The sequence below is a fragment of the Lissotriton vulgaris genome, chromosome 6, assembly GCF_964263255.1.
Source record: "Lissotriton vulgaris chromosome 6, aLisVul1.2, whole genome shotgun sequence".
Taxonomy (NCBI): domain Eukaryota; kingdom Metazoa; phylum Chordata; class Amphibia; order Caudata; family Salamandridae; genus Lissotriton; species Lissotriton vulgaris.
The window spans coordinates 79,418,839-79,433,701 of NC_141694.1; the positions used below are offsets into that span (position 1 = coordinate 79,418,839).

Genomic DNA, 14,863 nt, shown 5'->3' on the forward strand with positions numbered 1-14,863 from the left:
CCGACGACCCTGAAGAGAGAAAGGGCCGCCGCAAAAATGGCTACATTTCCACCCTTCCAATTTAGATGGAGTATCCTCTGCGCCAATACATTAATCAGGCCTTTAGTCATTTCTTACCACCAGGTGAGTTCTGGCGGTAAGAACAGTAAAATAATTATAATGCTACCCCTGCGTGGGAGCATCACTTTTTTTCTTTTTAAAAGAGAAAAAAAAGAATACTATTATTTCCCAAGGGCTGCATCCTTCTAATCAAGTCCTGTAGCAAACAGGAAAATACATTAACAGTAACCCTCTGCCTAAATATAAACCAGCCCCGGTGTCAAGAACAGGCAGTTGCTGGCATAGCTAAAAGAGACAGAGCAAGAAAACAAAGGCAGAGCAAAATAGAGACAAGAAAAGTGCAGTTGAGTCTAGGCAGAAGAGAAGAACTGAGTGTGAAGATACAACAGTAAATGGAGACATCAAATAACAGTGCCTTGGACTTATATAAAGAAAGATCCATGCAATCACTTGCTTGTCGCCATATTTATGCAGAAATTATAGGAGTTATCAAGTGACACACTGAAGGTAATTTGAATACTGTAATGAAAATTAGGCTTTTCAAGACTGCATACAGATGGCTAACATCACTACTACTATTGTGGACGTTCAGAAAATAGGCTTAGGGGTTGATTTAGACCTTGGCTGTCTTTACTCTCTATGTAACAGTGGGAGAGGACTTGGTGTACGGCTGCCGTCTTTTAGGGTACTGTGAGAAAGTCCCTCTTTTGACATGGCTAGCCCCCACGTTTTGCCTGGAAAATGATGTGGTTTCAATTGTAGTGAACAGGGTCCCTGAAAACCATGTTCCCTGTGCCAGTGCTTCCTCACTAAAACTCTGCCACAATTGGCACTTCAGGCCCAGGTTAAGTCCCTAGTAAATAGTATCTGGGCACCAATGTATTAGGACAGAAGACTGAAGAGGGTCCCATAGGGACCCCTCACCTAGGCCATGCAGCCTGCCACTGCAGCATGCATACCCTGGTGCAAGCAAAACAGTCAACATGGCACACTGCCTGTGTACCATGCTAATATATAGGTAAGTCACCGATCTAGCAAACCTTACAGCCCTAAGGCAGGGTGCACTATATCGCAAGTATGGGCATATTGGCATGAGCAGATATGCCCCTACAATATTTAAGTCTATTCTTAGATAATGTATGTGCCAGGGAAGTCAGAGGGTACATGGGGTGGAAACACGACAACTCGAGTTGCCAAAGCAACATGATGACTTCTCTAAACACCGGAGTGTTTGGTACCAATCTACACCTCTCAATGAGCCCACGCTGATGCCAGTGTGGGATTTAGTGAAACATGTACTCTGAGGGCATCTTAGAGGTGCCCCCTGAAAACCCACCAACCCTGGTGGGGTCACAGACTGGCTTTAGACAGCCTGCCACTGCCAGACATGTTTACGGACACTTACGTCAAAACCCCAGCTCTCTGGGACCAGATATAAAGCACATCCTGGGCGGAGGTGTCACACCTCCTCCCCCAGGATGAGCACAGTGCTCAAGAGGGAAGCTTCAAAGGCCTGACGCCTTTGTAATGTGACCCCCTGCCTCTGCTGTTAGCAGCAGATGGCAGCCTCTGGTTTAGGCCCCCACTTTGGGAGGGAAAACCGGTTGGAAAAACTAGGAATAGGAGGTTTGCCCACCTCTGCCACCTCCACCCTTAAGGTGTATGAGGTTAGGTGAAGCACCTCTTTCAGTCCCACCATCCTGAAGGTGGTGGGACTCATCCAATCAGGGCTAGGTCTATGCCCCCTCCCACAGGAGGGTGGCATTTTTGAGGTTGTAAACACCAAGGTGCCCATTGTCTCTACCTGTCACTCCCTTAAAATGCCTCTAAATCTAGTATTCAGGTGGCTACCCCAGACCCTAAAACTAGTTCCTGCCAACCTAAGAAGAACAAGCATTTGCAATGCAATCGAGGCATTGTCATTTACAATGCCAATAGCTTACAACACTCGCTAATGTAAAACCAATTGCATTGCAAGTGCTGGATCTGTGCCCCATGCAGCCTGCAGGTTGAGATGTTGTCACAACCATGGAACCAATGAAAGTTAGGAGAAAAGAAATCTATAGCTCTACACTGCTACAAATAAGGTGTTAGTAGTGAATGCCTTTAATCATAGTAGTGCATAATGATATTTTTCTTTTCTCCTAACTGTCACATTGCAAAGGGGAGAGGATGTGGCTTCACGGCTAGAGCTGCCGACTTTGGAGCTGGGGAACGAAGTTGGAGCCTCTGTGTCAGCTCAGCAACCTGTGATTCTGGGCGAATCACTTAATCTGCCCGTGCCGACCAAAAAATGAATGTGTTTTTGTGTAACGTAACTGGTGCTTATGTAAAGCGCTCCAATACCTTTTGAAATGCCTTCAAATAGCAAGCAGTGGAGGAGGAGGCCGCTGCATCGCTGGTATGCAGTATCAAACAAAAGCGGAGGGGTGCCACATTTATGCAAGGACGGAGTGGGTAGATGATGAGCCCAGCATTGCAGCATGTCCGGAGCCCTCTGGTAACAAGCGGACTACTGCTAAAAGCAAAATTGAGTAAAGGACTTGAAATGTAAGCTTTCCTTCCAGGGCACTGTCCTGCATACAATAAATGCATTTTGCAGGGAGGCTGAGTTCCTTACTACTTTTACTGAAATAGCATGCATTTGTTTTCCCCCTCTTAATGTGCAAGTTTGCTGCTTAAAGTATGTTTTTTTCAACATTTAAAAATAAAGTATCCCTCAATTACATCGTCCCAGAAAACCGGTTGTGCGTCGCAGTTGTGAATCGCGCAGGGGCGGTGCTGTGAACTCTTTTCCAGAACCGTGCCAGCACCGAGCCTGAAAGCCGCACTGTAGCCACGATTATGTTGCACTTAGCAAATACCTGAATCCCTGGGGGGCAGCCCGCGCTCTCCCGCTGGGCAGCACGTTTGGACTTGGGCAGAAGCCCTGGCGCTCCCAGTGTCGGCTGCCCCGAGCTACAGTGTATTTTTCCAGCGGTAAAACCCTGTAAGGAAAATGAAAACGGAGGAAGGCAGCTGGGAAGATTCATCCCCTTCATCACGACTCACAAGAACACGTGAACAGAAAATGTAGATGTCCTGCCTGCAGAAGAAGAAACTGATTAAAGAAAATAGTGCCAACAGGCTAAATAAGACATACCTGTAACAACAGAAGTAAAAGGGCCAGTCCTCATGGAAGGTTGGAAATTAAGACAAGGCGTACTAAAGAGGGACTAACATGCCTATTAATGAATCAGAAGCCAGTGTTTATTAAGTGCAATGACACAAGCCAATGGCAAATATGGGCAGAGAGTGGGCAAGGCTTCAAGTTATACTCGAATATAACATGTCTCCCCGAGCAGGGCATGGCTGCCCAGGCTCGACCTAAAAAGTTGGGGAACTGTTTTTCTAAAATTAAAAAAGTATAGGCATGTCGAGCCCCTCAGGTCCCCTCCACTTCAACCAACGGATACAGTACAGACAAATCACAAAAGCGTCACAAAATCAAGTTTGCAGAATCAGTGTGTTAGAAGGGGCAATCCCAGAGGCCAGGTTATGTCTACCCGACTCCTCAGTGATCCACCTCTCCCACCAATAATGCCGAGCCTTATGAGAGATCTCCACCGGGGAAGACCTCAGGCAGCGAATCGTACACACGAGGACCACACCACACTTACGAACAGACACCACAACGTGGGTTTCGTTATCAACTTCTTTATAATCACATAAAAAGTATTATCACTCTTAGATACAATGATCGAGGGATCACAGAAAGTCTCAAGTCATTAGGGATGGGGTAGCGGGACAGTCTTTGGTATCGTAGGCCAATACGGAGCATACCCTACGCACAGCTCTCAATCCTCAAGCCGGGGGGATACGGAAGATGGAAACCGCACTGGTGGTCCTTCTCACTTGCAGATGATTCAACTCGGGTTGGTAGCGTCAATAGTCCAGCCGGACTAGAGGGTTCCTTGAGCCGCGACGACGTCAGCAGGGCTCGGTCCGGAGGAAGTTCTGGGGGAGCCGCGACCACGTCAGCAGGGCTCGGCAGGTTCGGTAGAGGTCTTCAAGATTCAAGCTCGAGCCGCGACGAGGTCAGCAGGGCTCCGATGTTTCAGTTCCAAGAACGAGCCGCGACAGCGTCAGCAGGGCTCAAAGAGTTCACGAGGTTCAGTTCAGCCGCGATCAGATCAGCAGGGCTTCCTTGCCCAAGATGCAACTGCCGCTAGTTCAGGGGCGGGCCTTGATATAGTCCAGTGGCCCTTTGATGTCCGGACCCTCACAGGCGGAGGTCCGAGACTTTGGGGGCGGCCCATGGGTGAGGTCCGGCAGTTGGCCCTTTGATCCCTTTGAGGATGCGTCCGGGAATTCCCAGACACCCAGCAGGTCTGAAGCCAGCACTCGGGGAGGCCAGAGGTGCAATCGAAACTGGCCCCCAGGGGAAGGCCAGAGGTGTGACAGAAACCAGTCTCTCAGGGGAGGCCGGAGGTGTCACCGAAACTCCTTGTCTTCTCTCACTAGGGTAGCCCTCACCCTCCCAACGGGGGCTGGTGCGTCTGGAGCCTACGCTGCACTGGGGCTAGGGTCATGCTAGGCCAACGGAGTCAGGGATCTCGGGAAGGGAAAATGGCTGCCGGGGGGGGGCTTATGGGGCCTTGCGGGTTCAGGGCGCGCGGGCTGGGAAGGTGGGCGGGGACTGGCCGATGCAGGTCGTGGGCGTTTGGTCGGACATGGCCAGGGCAGCTAGGGGTTTCTAGGTACGGAGCAGGGCTAACGGGGAGCTGTGTCGCCGGGGGAGGGGGGGGGGGAACCACGCCACGAGGCCAGGTCCAACACGCGTTCCCCCCAGCTGAAAGGCGGAGAGAACTACCCACCCCCTTGGGGGTTCTCTTCACTGAGGCGGAAGAATCGGGACAGGGCGTCAGCGTTGGCGTGGTCAACACCTGGCCGGTGCTCCACAGTGAACTCCATCCCCTGGAGGGAGATGGACCATCGCAACAACTTGGGGTTCTCCCCTCTCATTTGCATTAGCCACCGGAGGGGTCGGTGGTCGGTCTGGACCTGGAAGTGAGTACAGAACAGGTAGGGCCTCAGCTTCTTCAGGGCCCAAACCAGCGCGAAGGCCTCCCGCTCGAGGGTGCTCCACCTTTGTTCTCGAGGGAGTAACCTCCTGCTAATGAAGGCCACTGGCTGATCCAGGCTGCTCTCGTTCAATTGGGACAGGACGGCCCCGATGCCATGCTCGGACGCGTCCGTCTGGACGACGAACTCTTTGGAGTAGTCGGGGGGCCTGCAACACAGGGGCAGTGCACATGGCGTGCTTCAAGGCTTCAAACGCCTCTTGGCAGGCGGGGGTCCAGCTAACTTTCTTCGGCTGATTCTTGGAGGTCAATTCCGTAAGGGGCACTACGATGCTGCCATACCCCTTTATGAACCTTCGGTAGTACCCCGTGAGTCCTAGGAACGCCCGCACCTCCGTTTGGGTGGAGGGGGCCTCCCAGGCCACAATCGCATCGATCTTGGGTTGGAGGGGAGCTACGAGGCCGCTGCCGACCTGGTGCCCCAGGTAGACCACGGACCCCTGTCCGATTTGACACTTACTGGCCTCAATGGTGAGACCCGCCCTCTGTAGGGCTAACAAGACCTCCCGGAGATGGAGGAGATGTTCGGACCAGTGAGAGCTGAACACCGCAATATTGTCCAGATATGCGGCGCTGAATTCTTCCAACCCAGCCAGTACCTGGTTCACCAGTCTCTGGAAGGTGGCGGGGGCATTTTTCATGCCGAAGGGCATCACTCGGAAATGGTAGTGACCATCCGGGGTGGAAAAGGCGGATCTCTCTCGGGCTCCTTCGGTCAGGGTGATCTGCCAGTATCCACTGGTCAGGTCGAAGGTGCCGAGGTATCGAGCAGACCCTAGGTGGTCAATGAGCTCGTCTGCTCGGGGAATGGGGTGAGCGTCGGTTCTGGTGACAGCGTTGAGCCCTCGGTAGTCCACACAGAATCTCAGCTCTGGGACAGCGCCAGGGGCCGCGGCCTTGGGAACCAGCACCACAGGGTTGGCACATGGGCTGTCGGATGCCTCGACCATTCCCAGGGCTAGCATCTTGGAGACTTCGGCCTTGATGCAGGCTCGCACTCGGTCGGGAACGCAGTAGGCCCTGTGCCGTACTGGAGGACTGTCCCCGGTGTCCACATCGTGGACGCACCAACTGGTGACTCCGGGGACGAGGGAAAAAAGGTCAGAGAAATGTCCCAATAACTGGCGACAGTCCTCGCGCTGCTCGGGGGTGAGGTAGGGGGCGAGGCTCACTCCCTCTACAGAGCCGTCTTTCTCCTTCGCACACAAGAGATCGGGGAGAGGATCCGTCTCTTCTTCTGCCCCATCGTCGGTGGCGAGGAGTAAACTCAACTCGGACCGCACAAAGTGGGGTTTCAGGCGGTTCACATGAAGAACCCGTAAGGGGTTCCTCGGGGACTGGACATCAACGAGGTAGGTAACCTGGCTTTTTCGTTCCACCACCTTGAAGGGACCTGTCCACTTGTCCTGCAGGGCACAGGGTTCCACAGGGGCCATCACCCAGACCTGTTGTCCGGGTTGAAACTCGACCAGAGTGGCATTCTGGTCATACCACCGTTTCATTTCCTCTTGACTGGCCTCGAGGTTTGCCTCGGCCAGCTCTCGGAACTTCCGAGTTTGGTTGCAAAGAGCCAGAATGTATCGAAATACATCTGGTGGGGGTTCCAAGGACGCCTTCTCCCACCCTTCCTTGACCAGACTGAGAGGTCCTCGGACGGGGTGCCCGTAGAGCAGCTCGAAAGGGCTGAACCCTAGGGACTTCTGGGGGACTTCGCGGTACGGGAACAGGAGGCAGGGGAGGAGGACGTCCCACTTGCGACTCAGGGATTCCTCGAGGCCCATGATCATCCCCTTGAGAGTGCGGTTGAACCGCTCGACCAGGCCGTTACCTTGGGGGTGGTACGGGGTGGTGAACTTGTACGTCACCCTGCACTGTTGCCAGAGAGACTTCATGTACTTGGAGATGAAGTTCGTTCCTCTGTCGCTCACTACTTCTCGCGGGAACCCCACCCGGGAGAAGATCCCCATGAGGGTCCGCCCCACCACGGGGCTGTCACCGTTCGGAGGGGGATGGCCTTGGGATATCGGGTGGCGTGGTCCACCAGGACTAGAATGAACCGGTGTCCTAAGGACGTTCGGGGGTCAAGAGGCCCCACAATATCGATTCCTACCCGTTCAAAGGGGGTACTGACCACAGGGAATGGTTGGAGATGAGCCTTGCGTCGCCCTCCGCTCTTCCCGCTGGCCTGACACGTGGGACAGGATCTGCAGTGGGCCTCCACATCAGATCGCATGTGTGGCCAGTAGAAATGGGTGACCAACCGGTGGTACGTTTTGTCTTGACCCAAGTGTCCCGCCAAGGGCACATCGTGGTTCAGGTTCAGGAGGAATCCGCGGAAACGTAGGGGTACCACCAGCACTCGGGCTGACCCTAGTTCGGCGGACTTCTGTTCACTATATAGCAGGCCATTTTCCCAATAGACGTGGTGGGAGCCGGACTGGTCACCGGCGGCCTGGGCGGCGGCCTGCTGCCGCTGCCCCACTAGAGAGGGACAAGAAGTCTGCTCCAGGCAGAACTCCTCTCGGGAGGGCCCCCCCTCTTGGCGCCACTGGGCCAATTCAGGGAGATCGTCCGTGCTCAGGGCTGGCTCCCCAGCTGGGTCCACGGGACCGAAGTCGGGGTCGCTGCTTTCACCGGGAAAGAGGTCAAGGCCTTCCGTCTGCCCGCTACCCTCTGGTTCGGCGGGAACGGGGCGAGATAGTTCAATAATCACCTCCTCGGGGGTGGCCACCCGGGCCGCCATGGTTCGGGTGGTCACGCAGGCCCACTCGGGTAGGCCCACCATCTCGAGGTGAGTCTTGCGCTCTACTTGCTTCCAGGGGGAGCTCTCCAGATCGTTACCGAGGAGACAGTCCACGGGCATGTCGGTGCGGACTGCAACTCGTAACTCGTAACTCTCCGGAGACGCCCTCCCACTCGAATGGGACCTGAGCTATTCTACAGGTGCGGACAGAGTTGTCCGCGGAGATCACTCTGCAGGAGGCACAGGGTACGATCTGGTCTGGGGTGACTAGGTTTTCTTTTACGGCAGTGATATTGGCCCTGGTATCTCGGAGAGCTCCTATGCGGAACCAGTTGACAGTCACCTGCTGTCGGTATTTCTCAGTGTTATCTGGTAGGAAGGTACCGGGGACCATTTCCCTATCACCCAGGGAAACTAAGGTCATGGCTGCTGGTTCCCACCCCTCGGGGTCCTCCATCTCCTCGTCTTCTTCTAGGGCTACGTTGGCGAGGTGGCGCGCAGGGGGACCTGCAGCAGGGCTCTTCTTGAGCAGGGGGCAGTTGGGGTCATTGGCATAGTGCCCTGTCTGATTACAACGGTAGCAGGCTGTGGTGATTCTGGGTCCTGATCTAACGGGAGGAAATCCGGCCTTGGCGTCCGGCGGGGGAGTCCCTCTCTGGTTCCTAGGGGGACCGCGGGGAGGCCCTGCCGGGGAACCCCTCTGTCTATTCTGATTCCCTGCGCCTCTCTGACGGGAAGATCCTTGTTCGTTTCGGTTATAGTCCCCCACGGGCCCGCGGGGGACTCGGGTGTTCACCCACCGATCAGCCTCGACAGCCAACTTCCGGGGGTCGGCCAACTTGCTATCCAGGAGGTGCTGTCTCAGTTCTACAAAGCAATTGTTGGATAGGTGTTCATAGGCGATGAGGTCTACAAGTCCTTCGAAGGTGGACACCTTGCTGCCCTTGATCCTCCCTTCCAAGGCCCGGCTGTAGAAATTCACATATTCTACCCATGTGGTGCCGGGGATCTTCTTGCAGTCTCGAAATCTCTGCTGGTACATCTCCGGGGTGAGCCCATAGCGAGGCATGAGGGCGTCCTTCATATGGGTGTAGGAGTTCATGACGGGGGGAGGGCAGATCCAGCAGGGTGTCTCTTCCCTCGCTGAGGAAGCGGCCCACAATCCGGCCCCCCAATCCTTCTCAGGTACTCGGTGGGCGGTCATGGCGTCCTTGTAGGATATGAGCCACTGCTGGATATCGTCATTCTTATAGTATTCCTTTACGACATCCTTGGGGATGTGTACCTTCGGTTCGACTGGGGGTCCAGGATCTCTGTTCCCCCTGGGGTCGGGTCTCTTCGTTACGGGCTTTAATTTCGAGGTCTTTCAAACTGCGCTCATGTTCGAGTTGGAGTTTCTTCCCTTTGTGCTCCCGCTGGAGCTTCTTTTCTTCCAGCTCGCGCTGGAGCCTCTTTTCTTCCAGCTCCTGCTGGAGCTTTTTTTCTTCCAGTTCTCCCTGCAGCCATAATTGCTCTACGGCTAGTTTCTTTTCCAGCAGCTTGAGTTCTCCTTCGATTTTAATTCGGGCAAGTTCTAGCTCGTGGCTTCGGTTGCGCTCCCGGTCTGCCATTTCTTCTATGGACAGACCCCTCTCCGTGCTGGTATTTTGTGGCAGGGATTCGGATCCCTCTTCCCTCGGGCCGTCAGTTTCAGTCGGCGGCTCTCCCTCGTCCACATTTCCTTCTGTTGTGGGGAAGGGGGCCCCGGCTTCTACCCAGGCCGTCAGGGCTTTCTGAAAGTCATCTTTGGTGCTCAACCCAGTGGTAGCGATGCAGAAATCTTTACAAAATTGTTTTAATTCCTTGTGTGTATAATCTTCCAGTTTTTCTTTCTGAAAGGCGGTTTTCTCGCTGGTTCCGGTGAGACTCATGGTTGCCCTTGTTCGGGTGGTGTGTCAGTCGCTTTACTGTACGATTCTAGACGTAGGCTCTTATCCCACCGCTGCCACCAATGTTAGAAGGGGCGATCCCAGAAGCCAGGTTATGTCTACCCGACTCCTACGTGACCCACCTCTCCCACCAATAATGCTGAGCCTTATGAGAGATCTCCACCGGGGAAGACCTCAGGTAGCAAATCGTACACACGAGGACCACACCACACTTACGAACAGACACCACAACGTGGGTTTCGTTATCAACTTCTTTATAATCACATAAAAAGTATTATCACTCTTAGATACAATGATCGAGGGATCGCAGAAAGTCTCAATTCTTTAGGGATGGCGTAGCGGGACAGTCTTTGGTATCGTAGGCAAGTACGGAGCATAACCTGCGCACAGCTCTCAATCCTCGAGCCGGGGGGATACGGAAGATGGAAAACGCACTGGTGGTCCTACTCACTTGCAGATGATTCAACTCGGGTTGGTAGAGTCAATAGTCCAGCCGGACTAGAGGGTTCCTTGAGCCGCGACGACGTCAGCAGTGCTCGGTCTAGAGGAAGTTCTGGGGGAGCCGCGACCACGTCAGCAGGGCTCAGCAGGTTTGGTAGAGGTCTTCAAGATTCAAGCTCGAGCCGCGACGAGGTCAGCAGGGCTCCGATGTTTCAGTTCCAAGAACGAGCCGCGACAGCGCCAGCAGGTCTCAAAGAGTTCACGAGGTTCAGTTCAGCCACGATCAGATCAGCAGGGCTTCCTTGTCCAAGATACAACTGCCGCTAGTTCAGGGGCAGGCCTTGATATAGTCCAGTGGCCCTTTGATGTCCGGACCCTCACAGGCGGAGGTCCGAGGCTTTGGGGGCGGCCCATGGGTGAGGTCCGGCGGTTGGTCCTTTGATCCCTTTGAGGATGCGTCCGGGAATTCCCAGACGTCCAGCAGGTCTGGAGCCAGCACTCGGGGAGGCCAGAGGTGCAATCAAAACTGGCCCCCAGGGGAAGGACAGAGGTGTGACAGAAACCAGTCTCTCCGGGGAGGCTGGAGGGGTCACCGAAACTCCTTGTCTTCTCTCAATAGGGTAGCCCTCACCCTCCCAACGGGGGCTGGCGCGTCTGGAGCCTACGGTGCGCTGGGGCTGGGGTCATGCTAGGCCCACGGAGTTAGGGATCTCGGGAAGGGAAAATGGCTGCCGGGGGGCTTATGAGGCCTTGCGGGTTCAGGGCGCGCGGGCTGGGAAGGTGGCTGGGGACAGGCAGATGCGGGTCGTGGGCGTTTGGTCGGACATGGCCACGGCAGCTAGGGGTTTCTAGGTACAGAGCGGGGCTAACGGGGAGCTGTGTCGCGGGGGGGGGGGAACCACGCCACGAGGCCAGGTCCAACACAGTGATACTGCGTTTACGTTTAATATTAATTAAGATTTGCTTCTAATATAAAAAGGACCCGGTCGTCTTCCGTGAAACGCCACTACAATACAGACAAGTTACATTATTTGTATTTTGTATTTTTATTTGTAGAGCGAGACATTCATCCAGAGGATATCACGGCGCTGTGCTAGGATTTCTAGTGTGTGGCTGAGTGATTCATGAGTGATTATGTACAAGCCAATAGGAAAATGCTACTTACCAGTTTGCATCTGTTCTTGGCATGTAGAGCTGCAGAGTAGTACACTTTTGTGCAATAGATTGCCACCTGGTGTTGGGCTCGGATGATTGCAGTTTGTTGTCTTCTTGGAGAAGTCTTTGTAGTCACAAGATAGGTGACTCCTCCCTTGGACAATACTGCGCATGGTCATCAACTCCATCCTCAGATTGTTTTTTGCCATGATGGGAAATGATGGAGTTAGTAGAAGTAAAGAGAAAGGATGTCCATGCGTGTGCATCTAAGTAAGATGAGTACTGGAATGGCTACAAGTCCCGAGGAGGCGGGAGGGCGTGTACGACTCTGCAGCTCTACATGCTAAGAACAGATGCATACTGGTAAGTGGTATTTCCCGTTCGAGGCATATGAGCTGCAGATCGTACACTTTTGCAACGATTGTGCAGCAGTGTCTCTCCTAGCGGTGGTCGCTTGTATGTGTTGGCGCATACTGAAATAGTGTTCTAAGGACAGCTTGGCCTACTGCAGCTTGCTGCTTGGCTTGCACATCAACACAATAGTGTTTAGTGAAGGTGTGTATTGTAGACCATGTTGCTGCCTTGCATATGTCCTATAGTGGTATATTTCCTAAGAAAGACATAGAGGCTCCTAGTTTGCGAGTGGAATGCGCTCTAGGAGGAACCGTTAGTGTACATTTAGCTTTTTGATAGCATTTTTGTATACACTTTACAATCCATCTGGCAATTCCTCATTTAGAGATGGGATTGCCCTTGTGTGGGGGAGAGAAAGATACAAACAGTTGTTTTATCTTTCTGAAGGATTTAGTCCTGTCTGTGTAGTATAACAGAGCTCTTCTAACATCTAAGGTGTGTAAAGCCCTTTCTGCAACAGAGTCCGGTTTTTGGAAAAAAAACTGGTAGCTCTACTGATTGGTTAAGATGAAAAGGAGTAATCACTTTTGGCAGGAATTTAGGATTGGGCCCAAGAACCACTTTGTTAGGATGTATCTGAAAAAATGGTTCTTGTATTGTGAATGCTTGTATTTCACTAACTCTTCTGAGAGAGGTGATGACAACAAGGACAGCAGTTTTCCATGTTAGGAATTGCAATTCATACTTGTGTAAAGGCTCAAAAGGGGGTCCCATAAGTGTTGTAAGGACCACGTTTAGGTTCCATACTGGAGCAGGTAGTAACCTAGGTGGGATTATTTGTTTTAATCCTTCCATAAATGCTTTTATTGCAGGTACTCTAAAGAGAGATAGATGTTGCCTATTCTGTAAATAGACTGCAATTGCTGCCAGATGCAGGCGTATGGAAGAATAAGCCAAATTGGACCTTTGTAGGTGTAGAAGGTAGGAAATAATATTTTGGATGGAAACATCCAGTGGATCAATGTGATTATTGTTACAATATATTGCAAATCTTTTCCACTTAGCGGCATAACATGCTCTGGTAGTGGGTCTTCTAGCTTCTTTAATTATGTTCATACAGTCTGGTGGTAGGTTTAAGTAACCAAGACTTCAGGAGCCAGATCGCCAAATTTAGTTAGCTTGGTTCTGGGTGTCTTATTTCTCCATGGTTCTGTGTTAACAGGGATGGCGTGAGCCGTAATTTTTGATGTGGAACCAGTGAGAGATCTAGTAGTGTGATTAACCACGGCTGACGTGCCCATGTGGGAGCCACTAGTATTAGTTTGAGAGACTGTTGTCTGAGCATGCGTACTACTAGTGGAATGTGTGGGAGAGGCGGAAAAGCGTACGCAAATTTGCATGACCAGTTCCTCCATATCGCATTCCCCTACGACCGTGGGTGTGGAAACCTGGCGGCGAAGGTTGGGCATTTCGCATTTTCGTGGATGGCAAACAGATCTATCTGTGGATGCCCCCACATTTGGAAGAATGGTTGAAGAACTTGTGGGTGTATCTCCCATTCGTGAATCTGTTGTGACTGACGACTCAACAGATCTGCTATCTGATTGTGAATTCCTGGAAGGTGTTCTACTGTCAGGTGTATGTTTTGAAGAATGGCCCATCTCCAAATGTTCTGTGCAAGCTGGGACAGTTGCAGAGAGTGTGTCCCCCCCTGGTTTTGTATATAATACATGGCTGTCATATTGTCCGTTCGGATTAGGACAGCTTTGTTTCGTACTTGTACCTGAAACGTTTTGAGTGCTAGGAAAATTGCTAGCAGCTCTAGATGGTTGATATGGAACAGTTGTTGTTGGTTGTTCCTTTGGCCTTGTGTGGTATAAGGCAAGAGATGGGCTCCCCATCCTGTGTGGGATGCGTCTGTCGTGAGCACTATCTGTGGAACAGGTTCTAGAAACGGCTGTCCCTTTGTCAAATGTTTGGTGTTCCACCATTGCAGAGAGCGATATGTACGGCTGTCTACCAACACCAGGTCTGTGAGCTGACCTTGAGCCTGATTCCACTGCTGTGCTAGACATTCTTGTAATGGGCGCATTTGCAGTCTTGCGTGAGGAACTATGAAGATGCAAGACGGCATCATGCCTATCAGTCTCATGAACACTCTGGCTTGGAGAGACTGCTGGTGTTGAAAAAGGGAGACTAAGGTCTGAATGCTCTGTATCCTGGCTGGACTGGGATACGCTAGAGCTGTAGATGTGTCTATGGTAGCTCCTAGATACTGATGAACGTGCAAAGGCTCTAGGTGCGACTTGGTGTAGTTTATTGTAAACCCTAAGTTGTGCAATGTCTGAATTGTTTGTTTTGTGTGTTAGACACACTGGTTGAATGATTTTGCTTTTATGAGCCAATCGTTGAGGTAAGGGAAGACATGTATCTGTTGTCTTCTGAGATGTGCTGCTACTACTGCTAAGCACTTTGTAAACACTTGTGGTGCTGTTGTGATCCCGAATGGAAGGACTTTGAACTGATAGTGCTGTCTTTGTATGACAAACCTTAGATACTTCCTGTGCGCAGGATGTTTAGGAACATGAAAATAGGCATCCTTTAGGTCTAGTGTTGAAAGAAAGTCCCCCTGTTGTAGTAGTGGGAGTACTTGTTGTAAAGTGATCATGTGAAAATGATCCAATTGTATGTAATGGTTGAGGGGCCTGAGATCGAGAATTGGTCTTAGTGTCCCATCCTTCTTGGGAATTAGGAAGTACAGGGAGTAAACTCCTGTTCCCCGTTCCTCTAAAGGAAGTACTTGAATAGAATCCTTCTGTAGAAGTGCTATAACTTCCTACTGAAGCAGAGTTATATGTTCTGTGGACATTGGACGCTGCCTGGGTGGTATGTTTGGGGGGGGTTGCTGTGAGTTCTAGACAGTAGCCATGTTGGATAATTTGTCTTACCCATCTGTCTGTTGTGATGGAATTCCAGACAGGTAGGAACTGTGATAATCTGCCCCCCACAGGAGTGGAATGCTGTAGGTGAGGCAGAGGGAAATCACTGTTTGGGAGTGG

The 14,863-nt window shown here is 52.1% G+C and overlaps 1 protein-coding gene across 2 annotated transcripts in view; it reads right to left on the reverse strand.

Moving 5' to 3' along the window:
• LOC147706825 (ATP-binding cassette sub-family C member 10-like) overlaps positions 1–14,863 on the reverse strand; it is an 875,391-nt gene that overhangs the window by 600,884 nt on the left and 259,644 nt on the right. The window lies entirely within an intron of this gene.